Source organism: Chiroxiphia lanceolata, chromosome 6 (genome assembly GCF_009829145.1).
Source record: "Chiroxiphia lanceolata isolate bChiLan1 chromosome 6, bChiLan1.pri, whole genome shotgun sequence".
NCBI classification, from domain to species: Eukaryota; Metazoa; Chordata; class Aves; order Passeriformes; family Pipridae; genus Chiroxiphia; species Chiroxiphia lanceolata.
In genome coordinates, this window is record NC_045642.1 from 26,345,341 (window position 1) to 26,364,246 (window position 18,906).

The 18,906-nt window shown below is 39.4% G+C and overlaps 1 long non-coding RNA gene across 3 annotated transcripts; it reads left to right on the forward strand.

Annotated features, from left to right (window-relative positions):
* Nucleotides 1–425: 425 nt before the first annotated feature.
* Nucleotides 426–16,143, forward strand: LOC116788191. 3 transcript variants are annotated; one of them, XR_004357570.1, is made up of 5 exons: nucleotides 426–528; nucleotides 3,432–3,517; nucleotides 5,516–5,551; nucleotides 6,107–6,335; nucleotides 7,156–16,143. It is a non-coding gene; the product is annotated as an uncharacterized LOC116788191 (long non-coding RNA). The 3 variants fall into 3 exon arrangements; XR_004357571.1 differs by lacking the exon at nucleotides 426–528 and adding an exon at nucleotides 1,059–1,290; XR_004357569.1 differs by lacking the exon at nucleotides 3,432–3,517 and having other exon boundaries at nucleotides 437–528.
* The last annotated feature ends 2,763 nt before the right edge of the window (nucleotides 16,144–18,906 follow it).

The window sequence follows — 18,906 nt, forward strand, 5'->3', positions numbered from 1 at the left end:
AAAAAAATACGCGTTTTTTTTTCAGGTGACACAAACCCGGTAGAAAGACCAGAGGCCGCCCTCCGGGGCGGTCACGGTCGCTCTGTGAGCGTGGCGGGTGCCGCGGGGCTGCCGGGCCAGGACCCGAGGGCTGATGTGGCCCCGCTGTTCCCGCCGCGCCCCCGCCCTCTGGCGGCTGCTTTAAGTGCCCGCGGAGGTCACCGCGGGACTCGCCCCGGGCCAGCCCCGCTCGCGCCGCTCCAGCCAATCCCAGGCCCGTGCCCTTCCCGGGGCCAATCAGAGAGGGAAACTTTGGAGGCGGGAGGCCGGTCTCCGTGATGGACGGTGCCGCTGACCAATCACCGCCAAAGCCGGACGGCTGATGCATGGGCGCGGCACGCAATAGGTTCGCGGCCGAGGGGGTGGGCCCCCGAGCGCCGCGAGCCCCCGCCGGGCGGCCGGGGGAAGGAGGGGAAGATGGCGGAGTGAGGGGCGGAGGAGGCGGAGGGGCCGGGCCGCCCGCGGCCCCGCGGCCTCGGCCGCGCTCAGGTGAGTGCGGCGGGAGCAGCGGCCTGCCCACCCCGGACCCTGGCGCCGGCTTCCTGATTGGGCTGGGGCCGGGCGCCCGCACACCCGCCTCCCCGTCCCGCCCCGTGATGGGGCTGGGCCCGGGCTCGTTCCGCGGGCCGGGCCGAGCGGTGGGAGCGGCTGCCCGCCCTCGCTGCACCGGCCCCGGGCGAGGAGCGGGACGGTGTCCGGGTGGGCGCGGACGCGGAACCGGGCCAGTCCGACCCGCCCGCCGCCCTGAAAAGTCCGGGCAACTTCGGAGCTGGGGGCGAGGGCGTCCTGCAGGTCTGGCAGCAGATGGCGGGGCGAGAGAGCCTGTGCCCTGCACAGCCGTGCCCCGCAGCCCAGTTGGGAACAGCTGCAGCTGGCAGCAATGCGGGGAAGGGAAAACGAAATGTATTATCCGAAATGAGCCTTTGCATCTCCGGCTACAAACACAGCGCTGATTAGAGCTACTCCGCTGTTAGTCGTGAGGTCTGTGTGCTGGGTGGATTCTGCTGATCTGAACGGTTATATCCTTTTCTGATGTCTCTAGTACTGACACAGGAGCGCACAAAGGGAATGGTGTCCGAGTCCTTTGACAAAACCAGAATGTATAAATAATCCACAAGTTTTATGGAAAGTGGAGAGATTACAGTGGAATTTGTTTAACGTTATGAATTCATGTGTTAATAAGGTGAAAAAGACTTAAGACATGATGAAACCTGTGAAACTATTACTAAAGCCACTATTTCTTCATTCCAGGTTAGTGTCATGCAGGTCAGCGGTGCCCTGAATTGTTCAAAATTGTCCGTGGTATTTTGTGCTATAGGATGTACTTTGTTTAAATTAAAAAAAAAAAAAAAAAAAGGTGAGGACAAAACTTCTTACTGAAAGCAAAAGAATTAGTGTCACTAGCATGAGATTTCCTATGTTCATAGTTAAAGCAGTTCTTTAAATCTCAAGTTTGTCATAGAATTGTGACTGCATTTTCAATGTGAATGTCAGGTGAAGTAAAGAATTGAAGTGATTGCATGAGAACAATAGCTTTAGGTCTTGTGAAGACATAGTGTGTTAGCTTGTATGACCTAATAATGAAATAGTTGTTTGTAAGTGGTGAAATAACTCAAAAGAAGTATAAGCATGTTTGTTACTATTAGTTCTGAAAGTGGTAGCTGCTTATGAGAAAAATTTCTAAAGGAACATTTTACCAATTTTCATGTGCTGCATTACTCATGTAGCAACAGTAATAGCAGCTTAGGAGCAACATAACATTAAGGCACAGTATGCTGTTACTGATGAATATTCCTACTTATACATGTCTGTGTATGAATTATTAAAATATGCCAGGGGATTTGCCTTTGGCATACTACATATAAAGATAATTCTGCTTTATATTATCGTTAAAATAATAATAACCAATCAGCTTGCTTTTGTGTGAAGTTGTATGCTATTTCAGCAGTGAGAAATAGATTTGGATTAATGTTTATTTTTAATTGCTTTCGATGCACAAGAGAAGTAGTATCTTTAAAAAAAGGTTTTCTCTTACTGTGATATATGTTAAATCAGCAATATGCACTGCTTTACAATCTTACCCACAGTGCTGAGAGTCTGCAGTGTGAAGATCTGCATAAACAGGCTCTGCACCTCACGATGGTCACTTGTCATTCAGGGGTGTCAAAAATCATGGGCCAGCTAAGGCTAAAAAAACCTGACCCGAGTCTGTGAAGAGTCTGGAGTATCCTTTGAGCGCCTCCCACGTTCATTCTTAAAAACTAGAAAGGGAGCAGTGTTTGAAACCAGACCTGACATGCTGGAGGTTACATGAGTGCAAGGTGCGAAGGCCTGTGCAGTCTTTGGAGGATTAAAAGAAGGAAGAGGATTTCTCTAAAATAGAATGTGAAGGAAGAGTTGTTTCTTTGGCTGAGCAGTATTCCAGGAGCACGTTCCTATAGTGTATCACGGAATTGAAAGCTCATCTTTAAACAGTCTTCGGTATCTTCTTTGCTGCGGTAAGAAGTGCTGTTACACCGCTGTACCAACAATGTGGCAGATATCTATTGGAAACCTTGTTAAAGAGGAAAGTGGTTTTATTTAAAAGTACAGAGTAAAACAAATCTCTGGCAGAATGTTTGCAGTGCCTGAGACATCTCTATAGCTGCCTAGTGCCATAGCAGGGGTGTGTAAGCTGTGCGTTCAACAGTCTGGCAGTCTGTGTTGACAAGGGGCAGCAGCTGGCAGCTCCTTACTGTCTTCTGGCCTCTTCCTAGGCTGGCAGCCGTTCTAGGCTTCAGATATACCTTTGTTTACCCTTTTGGAGATGACTTTGGTCTCTGACTCTGGATTATCAGTTTTCTTTGTCTCCAAATCTGTGTGTCTTCTGAAATTGCCACAGGATGTGCTGGGGTGCTAGGGTCTTGATGGCCTGCTGACCTGGGTGCTGTTAACACAAGCCCCTTTTGAGAGCCCAGTCCCTGCTCAGTGTTCCTTTTGGTTCCTCCACACTCAGGCACTCCCATTCTTTCTCCAGTCACACCAGTCTTAGGCTTTCTATCAGAGTTGTTGCCCTTACCTCATAGATTGGATTTAGAAGGTGTTTCAAAGTTACCTAGGAAGTAGAAAGAGCATGAAGGTATATAATTTTTTTTTGCAGGACTCTGAGATTGTATTTTGTGTTTACTATTGTATTTTGTGTTTACGATTTAAGCTTTTGTCATTGTCAACTTTCCAGGTTAAATTTGACATTTTTAAGCCATAGGAAAGACCTCAGTGAACTTGTGATCTGTAGTGCTGATTTTGCTTTCTGTGTCTCTATAGGTCTCCATCATACTGAACTTTCAAGTTTTTGTGTTTTGGTCTTTATATAAACTGGTTTCTAGATCTTTTCTTCCTTACACACTTTTCAGGCTGTAGGGAAGAGAAGAGAAATCATCTTCTGTGTCCCTGTTAATTCTTATCTCCTGGAGCATTTGTGTATGTGTAGGAGACAAAGGTAATATTTTGGAAAGCCAGATCTGATGGATCTGAGTTTTTGCTGAACAATGTAATTAAACCTAAGGGTACCTTAAAACAGAATGTGAGGGGTCGAGTGAAAGTTGGTTGTATAGCTGTACACTATATTTTAGTATAGTTTCCAATTCCAATGTGCTGATTGTGTCAGAACACTGACTTTTTCTCCCCACTGTTGCATTGGTAATAGAGTATTTTGATGTATATTAAAAGACAAATATTACAATTTTGCTGGTAAATTTATATGTGAGATATTTCTTCATCTCTTTTTGGCTTTGAAATTCCTGAAGTTAGGTGCCTGCATCCAGGAAGTTCTCTATCTGAATGTGAGATATAAAATTCATGGAGACTAACTTTTAGTTATGGTAGAGCAAAAAAATGTGAACGGGCAATAAGTAAAAACTTAATAACATTTTCTGAAATTTTAACAGAAAAGGATTACTGTAGGTAATGTTGAGTTTTTACTGTTATTTCTTGTTTCATATCGATTGATTGTGTGTTCAGTAAGGTATGAAACAAGAAAAATAGTATTTTTTTAATTTGTAATGTCCACTAGCTTTTATTTGAAGATTTGATATTGTCGCCATCAGTTTCAGTGCCTGCTAATGGTCAGTAACCTTGATTTATATCCAGTTCCATCTGCAAGTTCTCTTGGTACTACTGTGAAATCAGCTCCCACGTGGTAACCTATGAAAGTCAGCTAGAAAGTATAGCAAGCCGAGTGGGTAAAAACTTGGGCATTCAAAGTCAGTGAACTTGTAAAAATAAAGTTAAAAAAATAGGTTGAAGCCAATGAATTTCAGTGTTGGATGGACCATTCCTTTGCATGAGAAGTGTCACCTGCTGCTTTTTTTTTAAATAAGATTTACTTTAGTTTAGTTGTTTCATAGTTTTAGAATAAGTGAAAGAAAATCCAACTTTTCAAAGATTGCATTGGTTTCTATCATGACAAGGAAATTTAGGAGAGCTCTTGGTAACTGTTTCTTTTCAAATTAATTCTTTTGGGAATCATTTACTGTTGGTTCCTCAATCTCTCAAACTCAGTGCTTGATGGTGGATTTAATTAGGAAGGGTCAGCACTGACAACATAAGAATAGAGTAACTACACTAAAAGGGGGATTTTCTGATGACTGGTTTTTTTGAAGGTGCAGGTGCCTAGTGCTTGCAGAAATGCTGTGCTGTGCAGGAGTGTGAAAGCTAGTAATATTTTGCTGAGGATACTGGGAATTTTTAATAATATATGTCTTTGTGATGAGATAGTTCTGCTTGTGGCAATCTGTTAGTCCTTCAGTTAGGTTGTCAGCTCAGTGTCCTTGAGAGCAGTCATTATGCTTCCTTGCTACAGTGATTTGTTATTAACATGAAAAAGCTTCTTGCCTTACTGGAGACTAAATTGTGTCCACCTCAGTTCCTTTGAAACTGAAATGTGTGTCTGTTGATGATACCTTACCATAACAAGATTCATCTTCAAAATATGCACAATTAAAAAGTTGTTCTGGTCGTGGTGTATACTTAATGCTCTGGGTGTAGTTGGTCAAGCATGGGCTGTAGGCTGTTTTCAGTAAAGCAGGAACCAACAAATTCCAGGGGAAAAGGGAATTCTGTGCTGAGAAAACTACATTCTGTGGAATGAATGGCACACATGATTTTACTCCAGGAAGCAGAATGGTTTCTGAACAAAACCCTTTCAGACATGTTTTGGATATAAGCTTCTCCTTTCCAGTCTGTTCTTAGTTAAAGTTTGCCTGTCCTGGGTCTTCCACACTTGGGCCCAATTCTCTAGACTTAAACTAAAAAAGGGGACTGGATATGGTAATTTGAAAATTAACATCAGCATGTTTTATGTAGAAAGTCTAAAATTGTTAACTGGTTTGTGGAAGGTACAGCTAATCTTTTGTGTCTTATGGAGATAATCATCTATGATCTCAATAGCTTCCTAAATGCAAATTTAATTTAATTTATTCATCTCTTTCTCTCTAAGCTCCCAGAAGTGAATGTGGATTGATTAAAAATAATGGTGAGTACAATTGTAAGGTCATTTAGGTAGTAAATATAACGTACTAAACTTGTCAAGTCTGTTGGTTGATTTAGTTTCCTTTTCCCTGACCAAAGAAATATGTCACTGAGATTTTAGTTTTTTGTAGCATACTTTCAGAGAACTGGAATGTTGCCACAGTGTCAGCTTTCAGCTTGGGCTTTGCGTGCAAGAAGCATTGATCTAACTATTATATATTCTAATAAGAATAAATGCTTTTAGAATTATAAAATTCCTGTCCTCTGATGTTATTTGCTGAGAAACACTAATTGTGTCATTTTATTAACTTGGAGTAGTTATCTTAAAAGTTTTATTTGTTGAACAGTAGGACTGGAAGAATGCTAACATAATCAAGTGTAAATTATCAAACAGAAAAAAGTACATTCAAAATTTTGAAGGATGACAATAAACCTCTGAAGCTTTGATTCCCCCCCCCCCAGTGAATCAAATTAAGATATTCTGGTATTTACAGTATGTAACAGACTGCTATATTGTATTCTCAGCTCTGCCATGAACCTTTGGCGTGTTTTGTTGCAGCTCTCCAGATCTGTTTTTCCACATCTTCATAACAAGAATAAGACTTTCCCAACAGTCTGAGCATGGATGGTCAACGAAATGATCAGCAGAAGTATTTGAGTGCCTCAGAGAGAAAGAGATGGTGACATGTACTGTATTTCCATTTTCATGATCTTCTTGCTGCTTCTAACATAGGACCTTAAAATTGTCAGTGGAAGACTTTCTGAACTTGATCAGCCAAATGGTTAAGGTAACCAGAATAAGATAAGTACAGACAGGGAAAAAAGAGGAAGAGGTTAGTTATCCTCATGTTCTTGTACGTGAGAAAAAGAAACCAAAGAAAAAAATTCTATTTCACATCTCTCCTTTCAGTACAGGAGAATGGTAATAAACATTTCTGGCACTATCTATGCAGGAGTGCACCCATGTTACCTTCCAACTTAAAGCAAAAAAAATCATGTCTTAAGAGTTGCTGTGACTAGGGGATACTAGGTGAGTGTCACTGATGAAAGACCAGGACATCAGTGACAAGTTACTAAAGTTTATCTGTGCTGTGGATAAGTGGGGAGAAATGAGTAAAAGTAAGTACTTAATGTATGTGATCTTAAAATTGTTATAAATGTTTTTTTTCCTCTACAGCACTGGCAGTTTCATAACTAGTTAGGTGATAGTTCAGGATGTCTCTTTCAACTGTGACCTGCTAGAGCAGAATATACTCTCTCTCTCTGCAGTGTGCATTCTGGCGCTTCCTCAAGGTTGTCATGCTCTATGTTGGAGACACAATTAAGAAGTCCCGCAGCTAATTAACAGGGATATATTTTTGGATGCATTGCTTCTCAGTAAGCATATAGTTCAGCACTTCTGAAGTATTTCCTTAGCCAGCTTGTGGACATCTACAGTTAGATATCAAGTCTTAGAGAGCAAAGGATTATTGCAGTTTGTGAAGCCAGCTAATTTTGTCCATTAGAGCCAGACTTTTAAAGTAATGAACTGGTGGGCATTTTAATGTTGAATATATTTTATTCTGATTCCTAAACTACCTTTCCTGCTTTTTTAATTTGGGATTCCAGATCCTATCCTGACATTCAAGGATATGGTCCTGTTACCTGCTCATAGGCAGCAAGATGTGGATGTTTCTCTTCTAGCAAGCAAAAATCTGTCCTTCACTTCCATGGAGCTGAATGAACAAAGATCTCTCCACGTCCTGTTTCAGTCGTCTCACCAAACATTTGGTTCACCAGGTGACTTCTCCTACAGAAGTACCCCCACTGTTTTATCAGAACTCAAAAGCAGAATAACAGAAATCAGCATTTGGTTTCCTGAAGAAATGTCTTCTGTACCAGCTCTTCATCCAGCTTTCCGCATTCTGTTTTAAAATGAGAAATGCTTTGTAATCAGATGCAAGTGGAAGCTGGTGTTCTTCACTGATATTTCCTTCTTCATTTTAGGAAGGTTATGTACTTTGCTGTGTCATATTGAATTTCCTAGCAGATAAAGTGTCTGCATGCATTACTGCGTCAGACTGACTTGACATGTATGAGAAGTTGCCGCAGGAAAAATTGCTCTGACATGAGGGGGAAACTTACCAAACAACTGGAGACATGCCATGCAGGTATCTTCTAGTCCAGGACCCAGGCTTGACTTTGTAGATAGATGTCAAATCACATAAAGCAGCTAATGCACAAGAACAAATGCAGAATCACCTTGTCTGTAGTGTGTAAATGCATTATCCCAGTCTGTGATCAAAATGTATATTTGCATGTGTAAATCTGTGTAGGTGCTGGATATGAAGAGGTTTCACCAGAAAGAGAAATCACTCTGCTCCATTTAATTTTTAGCAAAGAAAAATGAAGCTTTAAAGCCTTGAGTGTAACAGGATAATGATTAGCTTTACGTTAAATCATTCCCTCCCTCTGGCTTTTTGTGAATCCTTAGCAGCAAAAGGAACAAAACCATTCTACAGTAGAAGAGATGGGGCAGAACATGTTTCTTTATTATAGAAATTAACTTCAGGTGGGATGAAGGAGACCATAAGTGTAAAGTTGTGGTTTATCCACCTGGCTTCCTTGACACAGTTTCAGCTTTTCATACTGCTGATGGAGTCAGCTTTCTGATTCTTTCGTGACTGAGAACTGAGAGGACCTGTATGTTTTCATTATCTAGGCAGAAATAGGCTGAAGAGAATGGAATGTTAGCCATGTAAGAGGGGTAAGTCGAGGTACAGCAGAAATACTTAGGACAGGCCTTTTTCTGGCTCTTCTTGTTCCTTCCCAAACTAAGGCACAATCTGTTGTTCTTATGTTTACACGAGATTCTTTGTCTACATCATTTGTGCTTATATAGGATGTTTTCTGTCATTCTGAGATGGGAGCATATATTGTTTATGTGCTCCCTGCTATGGTATTGTTTATGGCAAGTAAGATTTCTTGGCAAAAAACCACCAGACCTGGGATGTGTATTGTATTCCACTTCAAATCTGAAGCTTTTCTTAGTGCACCTTATTCCAAGCTTGTGATTTAGAAAATGTGACTTACTAGCTTAAAATAATGTTTTCAAATCTGGATCAAATAGGGGTTATATAGCTTCTGTTAATATGTTTTAGGAGATACTATACTGGTTGGGGAGATGTTTTAGATTTCTTGTTTTTTTGTTTTGCCTTTTAGAAAACTGCTGGAGAGAGCCTAACAGCCTGAAAATGGCTGAAAAAGCAAACAATTGAAATCCTTCTTAAATCTTAAAAATAGCTTGCAAGGGCAGCATTCTAATATTTAAAATGTGGTAATATTTTATGGGACCAAGTTCCATAGCAGAGTGAGGACAAGTGTTGATGTTGATCCTAATCTTCAGAGTAATGTCTGTGTTTAGACTTGCTTTGTAACAATAAGATTTAGTGACAGCTTTACCCATTTTTTGTTTCCGTGAAGAAAAGAGCAGACATGTTAGCAAAGGGTGGGGGGCAAGACACTATGTCTCAAAATAATGCCAACTGTAATGAGCAGAGAGGTGCACTAAAATTGTGTGTAACATTGTGGTGAGCTCTGTGATAAGAGTTAACATTGATCTTGATGAGGCAACAATCAGCTTGGCCTGACTTCTTTTAAGAGCATAGGATTTCTTTGCTGAATATGGTCTGAATTTTCTGGCATTGGAGGAAACTAGAAAAGCACACTTCCTTTTAGGACATCCTTATGTTGAAGCCAATAGGATTTAATGTAGATGTCTGTAGAAGCAGGATCCATCTCTTAAGTGATGGAAAATACTGTCAATATCATAGGATTATAAGTGGTTGGGAAGTATGTGGTATAAGAAATGTCTCGTTTTAGATCTGGGAATTTTCTTCCTTTTGCCCATACTTACCCTTCTGATGTTAGAGCTAGCAGTTGTTTCTTGTATAGCTTGATGACAAAATACTTGGGGAACAGGAAGGTATTTTTGTTTTCTGTGGACATGTACAGAAATTGTGAATTTGTCTGCCTACAGAGTAGACACTTCAAGCTCTTTAGTTTCTTTTTCTTTAGGAATAACCCTCAATATTTTGTAACCGACGTTATAACAAAAAAAAAAAAGAATTGCTGATTTTTCCTGAGTCCTATTGATAACAGTGTAGCAGCATTAGTTTTAAAGTTTCATTTTAGAACATCAAGATTTGTATTTCTGTGGCTTTCACAGAAGTACTACTCCAGTAGTGCATGCCCAGAAGACCCTAATTGCTGTACCTTCCTGGCCAGCACTTTTATAAAACTGCTGTGTTAGGAAATGCTGCTTCAGCCTACATACTTTTTCCTGCTCCACTTTTTTTTTGTGTTTGTTGGAAATCTTCCCATGTGAAAGATTACAAAAACAAGGGGCACGTGCAATAGATCATATATATATATATACACATATATATATTTTAATACTTGTGGACAAAATGATGTTACAAGTTGTTTGAAAACAACAAAATCACCAATGTCTTCCATTTTGAGATGTGTATAGTTCCATAAGCATTAGTGCTTTGTAGCAAACTGTAGTGCCATGTTAGGATCAGTGCATGAGCCTAGTAGTATTTTTACAATTTCAGAGTGACAAATTTATTAGTAAACAGTGATGATAATGTAATTAACACTAGAAAGGATACAATAGAAATGTCACAAACATGGTCTAAACATGCAGTATCCTCCCTTTGACAATGGCAATGCTATCCTTAAAACCGGAATGCATTAACTTAATGGGCTTCATAGAATCATAGTTGACTTTTTGTTATTTGTCTGTCCAATTGCAGTAGTAAGCTACAGTACACAAGCGTCCATCTCTATCAGTGGGATTCTTTTCTTTTTAGTCTTTGTTGGTATTTTCTTCCATGTGCAGCATTTTCAATTTTATTATTAGCCATCCCATTATATATACAGAAAAGTATGAATATGCTAAGGAGTTTGTGTGCATTCTGTACACATCTCTGTTACCTTCAGATCATTTACAAAGTCTGTGGATTAATTTTTTTTCAGACTGACTATATGATTATTATAGCTAGTTAAACATTATCCTCATTATGTGATAAGTTAATGGTTGCAAAATGCAATGTAGTAATTATATGTAGAAGACTTTTATCCATTATTGCAGGAATGGGGAACCTTTTTTGGCTGAAGTCCTATTGAATTTTACAATAACTTTGGTGGATCCTGCATTTACATACATCTTAATGTTAATAAGAAGAAAGAATATAATAAGGTCAAAGGCTGTTGAAAAATGATGTTGCAGACTGTATCTGTGCAGCAGGCTATCTCTAGCCAGTGGATCAGAGATTCCCCACCCCTGTATTATTGAGAATTCACTATCCTGTATTTTAGGTAACTTCCAGTTTTGCTTTCCAGCTCTTGAGCTCAATTTTAATACTTTTCTGTTTCTCCCTCTGCTTTTTTAGAAGGAAAATTTAGACTGGGGAAGTCAAAATGACTTAGCAATCAATGGGCAGCTTGGACTGGTCAAATAGGGGACTGGTATTACTCTTGAGATGTGCAATGCTCTGTGGATGGCATCCTCTGATTTCCTAGGAATAAGTCTTTTGTTTGATGCCAGTGTTGCTTTTCACCCATTTTCTCTCTTTTACAAGAACAAAATTCTCTTTCAACTTAGAGAGGATACTGCATCTTTTTTTCCTGAGACCTGCCTGTAAATGGCCATTAGGGGGAGGGAGGGAATGGGTACTTGGTTTTGTAATTTTGGTATGATATCTCTAAAGTAATTTATCAAGAAGCATGTAACTTCTGTGCAATGGCAGTAATCCATACAGAGTTGATGTATGTAACAGGGAAAAAAACCCCAACAAAACCAAACAGACAACCCTCTGCATCTAATACACTTCCAAGAAAATTGGACAGATGGGCCATTTACAGCAGAGCTCTGGGGGACCTGTGCTGAGAGTCAGGTTCAATTCTAAATGGAAGTAGCTGTACCATTGAATAAAGTAGTTAGTTTAGTACTTGGGAGAATCAATTGAAAAATACCTCTGAAACTGGAATGCAAAATAGCACAGTATGTAGGGGGAAGAATCCCTGATGCAAACAAAGCCATAAGATGATTTAATAAGAAAATAGGACTTTAGTAGCAATAACTGTTTTGCATGTGATAGTAAATAACTTGCATTAGCAAGACTGTACAGTAGAGTAAGTGGGTAATAACCAAATAAGTTTGTGGCGCTCTGTGCTGCAGGGACTTGTGTGAAGAGTCTTCCTGAGAAGAAGGGTGAATTCTTCTTATGTTCCTCTCATTGGAGGGAATTTGGCACTTGAATACAAAGTTAATGAATTTGATATATATATAAAAAAAGAAAAGTTAGCTTTGTCACATCTGAAGCACTGTCAATGAGTGGTAGGGGAAGGGCAGACAGTTCTTTTTGAAAGGATAGCTGAAGTTTCCCTGTATTTTTTTTTTTCTCTGAGAAGAAACTAAACCTTTCCAGATACTGGACTGTAAAGAGAACCTCATTCTAGAAGCTTTTATTTTGGGAAGTTCATTCTGTTGGGTTTTTTTCTTGTTTAAAAAGACCACTCTTTAAATAAATAAAAAAACAAAAAAAAATTAGAGAGCACTTGACACTCATAATGTTTGTACATCCCAGGCACAGCTGTAGAATTCTAAAAATGTTACTTTACAGCAAGAAATAATTTTAACCTTGCTAAACACTGTTTCAGACCATAGTTGATTTCTGTCGATGCCTGAAGTTTCGCAGGGGCAAGTACTGTAACAGAGGCAAGCCTCTGGTAGCACAAAGGGTTATTGACCTACAGCTGTAGCCTGTGCACCCAGCAAAGTATTTGCTGTCAAAGGGTTACATAAAAGAGCTACAGGAGTTCTAAAGTGTTCCTAGTTTTCAGTCTATAGAGACAGTATGGCCCAGCAGATAATAATGTATTCTGAACACAATCATTTCATCAGAGGTTTAGATCTATCTGTCTGGATTTCTTCTGGAAAGCTTAAGTAATTCAGGCTGTGACTTGGAGCTGAATGGAAGCTTGTGGTTTTGAAAGCATGGAGGTGAAGCAGTTTGGCTCTTCAGAAATTGATAATGGAACTGTGACAACTGTGAGCATTTTTAGTCTATAAAGTAACAAGCATGAGAATGTCTAAATTAAGTGTGGGCTACTATGTAATATGCATATGAAAAGCTAATTGATCTGGAAGGCTGTAATCAGTATAAATTCCAGCTATTGAATTATTGATAAAATTGGAAGCTGGCCATAGGGGACTTTAATTTGGCTGTTATCTGATTACATTAGAGAAATTATAAATTTATTCTGCTCTGTGGTCAGCAAGTACATTTACATAAAGTGAAATAATGAAAACACAGTCACTTTGGTGCTTCAGAATTATGAACTTTTTGGTGGAACGGAATTCTTTAAGGGTATATCTGTTCAGAGAAGGGGGGAGGAAGTCAAGACTGAGGTAGCCAGGCAAGCTATCTTCATATTCTTCCCAGTTCAGACTTTTTATAATGATCTGTATTCTATGGGCTACTAGACTAGAAATTACTATTCACAGCAAGGAAAGGAATCCCGTTGCCTTTCAGCTCTTGTACAATGGCATGACTTTTCCTTCAACCTCCTTGATTTAACGGCTTCTAAACCTGAGTGGAAGTGTTAGATGCTACTACACTTTGGTGTGGGATATCAAAGGTGTAGTGACTGGTATGGACACGCCTCCTTTAGCAGTACTAAACCCAGATGACACAAGTATATGCTGTTTGCATATCCAGTAGTCCTGCTGAAGAAGGTCCAGCCAGTATGTGTGCAGGGAACTGCACCTTCAAGGATTGCATCTTTTGCAACTGAGGGTAGCTGTCAAATTTAGGACAAAAAGAAAATCTTGCAAAGACTTCTTGATAGTGAGAAGAAATTGTACTGATCTTGAGGTCACTGACACTTGGGTTACATTATCAAGAGTTGGCAGCCTGCTTTTTTGGGCAGAAAAGGGAAAAATATTGAAGATAAGAACAGTTTTTGACGGATAACCAATCTTAGAAATTACTGCTTCCTGCATCTTTAGGAAACTGTCTGGTCTTCCTCCAAAACTAACAATCCTGCTTGTTGTTCAGGTACAAAGCTGCATAATGGCAGTCCAAGTTAGATTCCACTGGATTTCTTTTACAGAATGATCCAGCATTTTGCCCCTGCAGTACTTTGACTGGCACACAAAAGCCAACAGTTGAACCAGGGTGTCTAATTTAACAGTGCAGAACACTAACCATGGATTCTGATTTCTGTTCCCTTTCAGTCTGCTCTGCACTTTCTCCTGAGATTTAGAGAAGGTGTCAGTGTTCACGATGTCAGCAGAGCATGTTTCTGTCTCTGAGCCTATGTACCAGGTTATAATATAGACAGATTGCCAAGACTTTACACTATCTAAAGTTAAAGGTAACTTACTGTTCAGTGTGTCCTATGTAAATCCTGTCTGTTTCTCTCCATTTCCCCTCCAAATGAGTGTGTTTGCAGGTCAAATATAAGGAGGTTAGTTTGTAACGCCTTAGGCATGAAGAACTGCATGGAGAAAGTGAAGGAAAGCGGCACAGGCCCACAAACCAAACCTTAGAGCTAGTATTCTAATTATGCATGAATCAAAATGTCTAGTGTAACGTAGTTATTACCAGTAAATTGAGATATGCATTTATACATAATGAAGCAATAGGAATTAATATACCAATAGCTTGAACTTCCTGCTTTGATTCTCAAATTTTGGGTTTTTTTAGAGAATGTGCTGCCTCTGTAGAGAAAGGGGCAGAATGTATAGATAGGGACAGAAGCATGGCACCAAAACTGTAAATCAGGAACTGGGATCAGCAGAACTCGCCTTTATAACCTCTTGTCTGGTTCATATTAGTGTCCTGAGCATGTAAAAAGCAGGGCATGAACTAAGCATGTTTAGGGGCGAGATGAGGTTTCTCACCTGCTGCAGCTGTAGCAAGGAAGAGGGTGCAGAGTTTCTTACAAGGTGCAGGGAGGAGCAACTGGTGGGAAAGAAAAAAACAAAGCCACAAAACAACACAGAAAAACCCACCAAAAAAAAAAACTCCAACAAACCTCCAAACCAATAAACAAGCAATGGAAACCACAGACTCAAACTGAGTGTAGTATTTGCCAGACAGTAGGTAATAAGCTTGGGTGTGGTGAAATTATTTGGAGAAGACTGAAATTAATAAGCACAGTACATATTTTTCAGGTGTTGAATAGCTTTTTAATAGTATTTTCAGGTAACTCTAGCCACATAGGCAGCTGTACTGAAGCATACTGGTACCAGCCAGCAATAATGGCACCTGCAGGAATGAACCTGAAAATACTGGTAATCTTGTATATTTTTTAAGTTCTTTAAAGAGCTTTTTAAAAACAGAAAATGAGGTTTAATCACTGAAGGTCTTTATCTTCTGCAACACAGGTTGCAATTGTCTTTTTTCTTTATTTCTCTTATTAAATAAAAGGGAATTTGGGTGCCATCTTTCTGTAAACTCTTAGTGTGTTCTCTGTAATATTTCACAAATCTTAGTGGATAATGCAGTCAGTTCTACTGGCAGTTTGAAAATAAGAGAATGGGTGGCATAACCTACATCACTAATACTTTTCCAAGTTTAAACTTGTAGTGAAACATGTAGAATACTAGCTTGTTATTGCAGAATTCCATACTTCTAGCTTAGCTTAATTTTGTAAGTGGGCTTAACTTGTGCAGAACACTTCTCCATGTACAGAGGCTCGGTCTTCTTTCTTAAATAGAAAGAAGTGTCTTGGCGGAAGATATTGTGTGTCAAGTTAACTCCTATTCATACTTCATAGCCAACCAGTCATGAAGCACCGTGATTTGGGTTTAAAACAGGGGTTGCATTTTTCTCATGAATAGTCTTTTTAGATGTATAAGAATTGCCAAACGAAGATAGGACTATTATAAGAGAAGATAACTATTTTACGGTATCAGAAGTTAGACTAAATGAAATCCTTTGAGCCAACTTCTCAAGCAACAAGTAAATTTGTAAGACAAATTTAGCCCAGTGGTTAACCATGGTCATTCTTAAGTCTTTAGAACACTATGCATGGTTTTAAATACTGTCAATTTTTTTTGTGATGAGTAAGCCATTGTATCCTTTGTATTTCCCTTCAGTGTAACCTGGGGAATAAGCTACTTTAGGATGTCAGTGAAGTTATCCTCCTTTTGGAAAGCATAACAGCAAAGGAGAAGTATTGAATATAAATTCATTTAAAATTACCTTAATACTTAAAACAAGCCAGAAAATACTTAGACTGAACTTCTGATGGCATTCTTACATGGATTAGTGGAGGAAATTATTGGTGTAACTAGGAACTGTGTACTCCCATTGCACGTTTTACATGGTAACAGTGAAAGAATGTCTCCCTGCAAATTCTGATGTTTTTCCAAAAGGCAGCTTGCTTTTATATCTATGCATCTTTGAGGATTTCAAGATAAGAATTTATTCTTTTGACACTGTAAAGAGGAACTGTTTAAAAATGAACTTGGAAACTCTGCACCTGTATACAAATTTTTTTAGCAATAAAGCAGCACAGGCTGAGAATGCACTAAAACTGAATGTGTCATCTGTTCAGAAGACAAATGAATCAACTTACTACACACCCCACTCCACTTCTGAGGTGTTCGTACTTGCTGTATGTTTGTCAAAACTTAACAATTTGAGTTGAACTGATATATGCTGGATATCTGCTTTAGGGCCAGCTGTTCCAGCAGATTTCAAGCACAAGAGCCTCTGACTTGGAAGGCAACTAAACAAAAATTGTTATTCCACTCATAAGATGAGTAACTTACCAGTTAAAAGCTTCAAGGGTTGTTTTAGAGGGTAGCAGAACCCTATGTTGCTTGTATAGATGGCCTGAAAGTAATAAGCCCCTCAGGTAACTGTTTTATGTACACGGATTGTTTATTGTTTTGATAACTATGTTTCTGAAAAATTTCTTCTGTGGTTGGCTTGTCACAACCTGCAGGGAAGCACTACTTTCCTTGCAGTTGCTGCTGCAAGCAGTTTTGGCAACTGCTCTAATGCAGCAGTAGGACACCACCTCATCAGGACTACCAGAGAAGTCTTTCAGCTGCCACAAGCTTTCCAAAATCTGTTGTGGATTGCTGACCCTTCTGCTACCTTATGGAAGATTCACAGTATGATTGTTACTTCAACAGCCTGTTCAACCAGTGTTTCATTTTCTATTGGGTTTTATCTGTGGATGCCAGAGAAGACAGCTGCTGATTAGCTAACATAAGAAGGCCTGAGCTTGAGACTTGCTTTCTAAGTGGTTGTTATTTATTTAAACAGAGAATCCATCCCTTGCAAGCCAGACTGGCCCTGGCTGCACTGAAGGCTAGAACACATGTCAAGATGCCTAGGTACAGGAGATAAGACTCGACTCTAGAATAACAAAAACATTTATTCACTGATCAATTTCAGATTAAAAGGAATTTGAATCCCGGACAAGCTGTGGGATCAAATGCTGACTCACAAATAACTTTATAAGCATCACTTAAATCAAAATGCATCCCTAGGTTTAACTTAGTATCTCAGTAAATGTTCATCTCAAATTACTGAAGATAATGTATTTATTTTATACAGATTGCATCTTAAAACAGAATTTACTTAGAGGTCGTCCCAGTTCAAAAGATTACAGAAATGTAGTTTTAAAAATTGACAGCTATTATTTAGCATACATTCATTATTTGTTTAAATTCATGCTAAGTAATATAATTTGAGGAACCATTCATTAAATGCTTCATAAAAACCCAGGACTCAAGCAAGATAAACCGATGTTTTATTCCTGCAAACATAATCAAAGAAAAAGAAGTAGGCCTGTGACTCACGATATTGGCAATGATTTGCACAATATGAATTTCTGAATGTCAGCTTTTTTTTTAATTTAAAAAATTCTTTTTCACAACTGTAAATATAATATAAAAATGTAACTGACAGCTTTCTTTCCCTTTTAGGCATTGACACTTTGCCAGATGAAGCAAAGCTATTTAGCACTATTATACACAGTATATATAGACATAAAATATATAGCAAGAAAGAGTCTCAATGCAGAAACTGAAATGAAAGGGCAAAAGCAAGTAGTCCCATTATCAATCACATTTCTTAGACTAAGGGAACAACAAAAGTGCTGTCACTTAGGAAGTACCCCAAAGGTGAAGTTGTAAAATGGAAAACATTTACCTGAGGTGGAAAGATGCTTGCACGTAGCATCACTGGAATTAAGCTGATCAAGTAAATAGAATCCTCTCTAGACTACTACAGACAATTACTAAACTTCCCATAAAGTATTTGATCACCTTAGGGAAAAACATTAGCCCTTTAGGCAGCAAAAAGGAGAGGAAAAGAACCCTTAACCTTCCAACAAACAAGAATTAGGGATAAATATACTCTGTCCCAGTAACAAAGGGTAAGTAGTGCTCCTTCTTTACCATCAAATTATTTTCCAATGTTTGGAAATAAGCAGAACCCATTCAAAATAGAGAGAAATGCCAATTAGGTGTTTTTTATGAAATATCTTGACTGGCCAATTGAAGGCAGCAGGCAGATCATTAAAACTCCAGCAGAGCAGCTCCCGTGACTGAGCAGAAGCGAAGGAGAAGACTGTTCCTTGGTTTCACAGTTTCAGCCCCAGAAAGAAGTGCTCAAATTTGTGAAAGGCAGTTGCTCACAGCCTAAATGGACGTATTTGACTCAGTCCTGTGCAGTCATGGGGCTGCATTCCAGAGGACACGGCAAGCACATGGGTTGCCCTTTAATTGAAATCCAAAACCTTGTGCTAGAGCCTGCATTGTGCCATCCAGATTCATGCAATAAGAACAGTGTGCAGCATCTGTGACATGCTAGCCTGCTCCTTTTGCAGGTCACACACACAAGCAAATCTGAAAGAACTATTCAGGAGTCCATTTAGCAGTGCCTGCATATGAGATGTAGCTAATGAGCCACTTAACCAAAAACCGCTGCCATTAACACCCAGGCTGCCATTAACACTGTATCTATATGAAAAGGTAGGACAAAAACTTTACATCTCTAAGAATGGTCAATTTATAACAGCTCCTCTTGAATATCACCTTGTTAGTGTGTTTGTATAGCTCCAGAAGCCTGACTTTAGTATTTCAAAGGCTGTTTTTCCCCCAAGAGAAAAAAAACAAAGTCACAGTTATACTGCTTCAGAGAGTGATGTGCTGCATGGGTGAGTTATTCAGTCTTCCAAGCATAACTTCAGTATGTCAGGTTTTCAGGTGTTCCCCTGAAGGGATGCACTTAATCATCAGTTCTTTCCATACACAGATAAAGTGACAGATCAACACTCAAA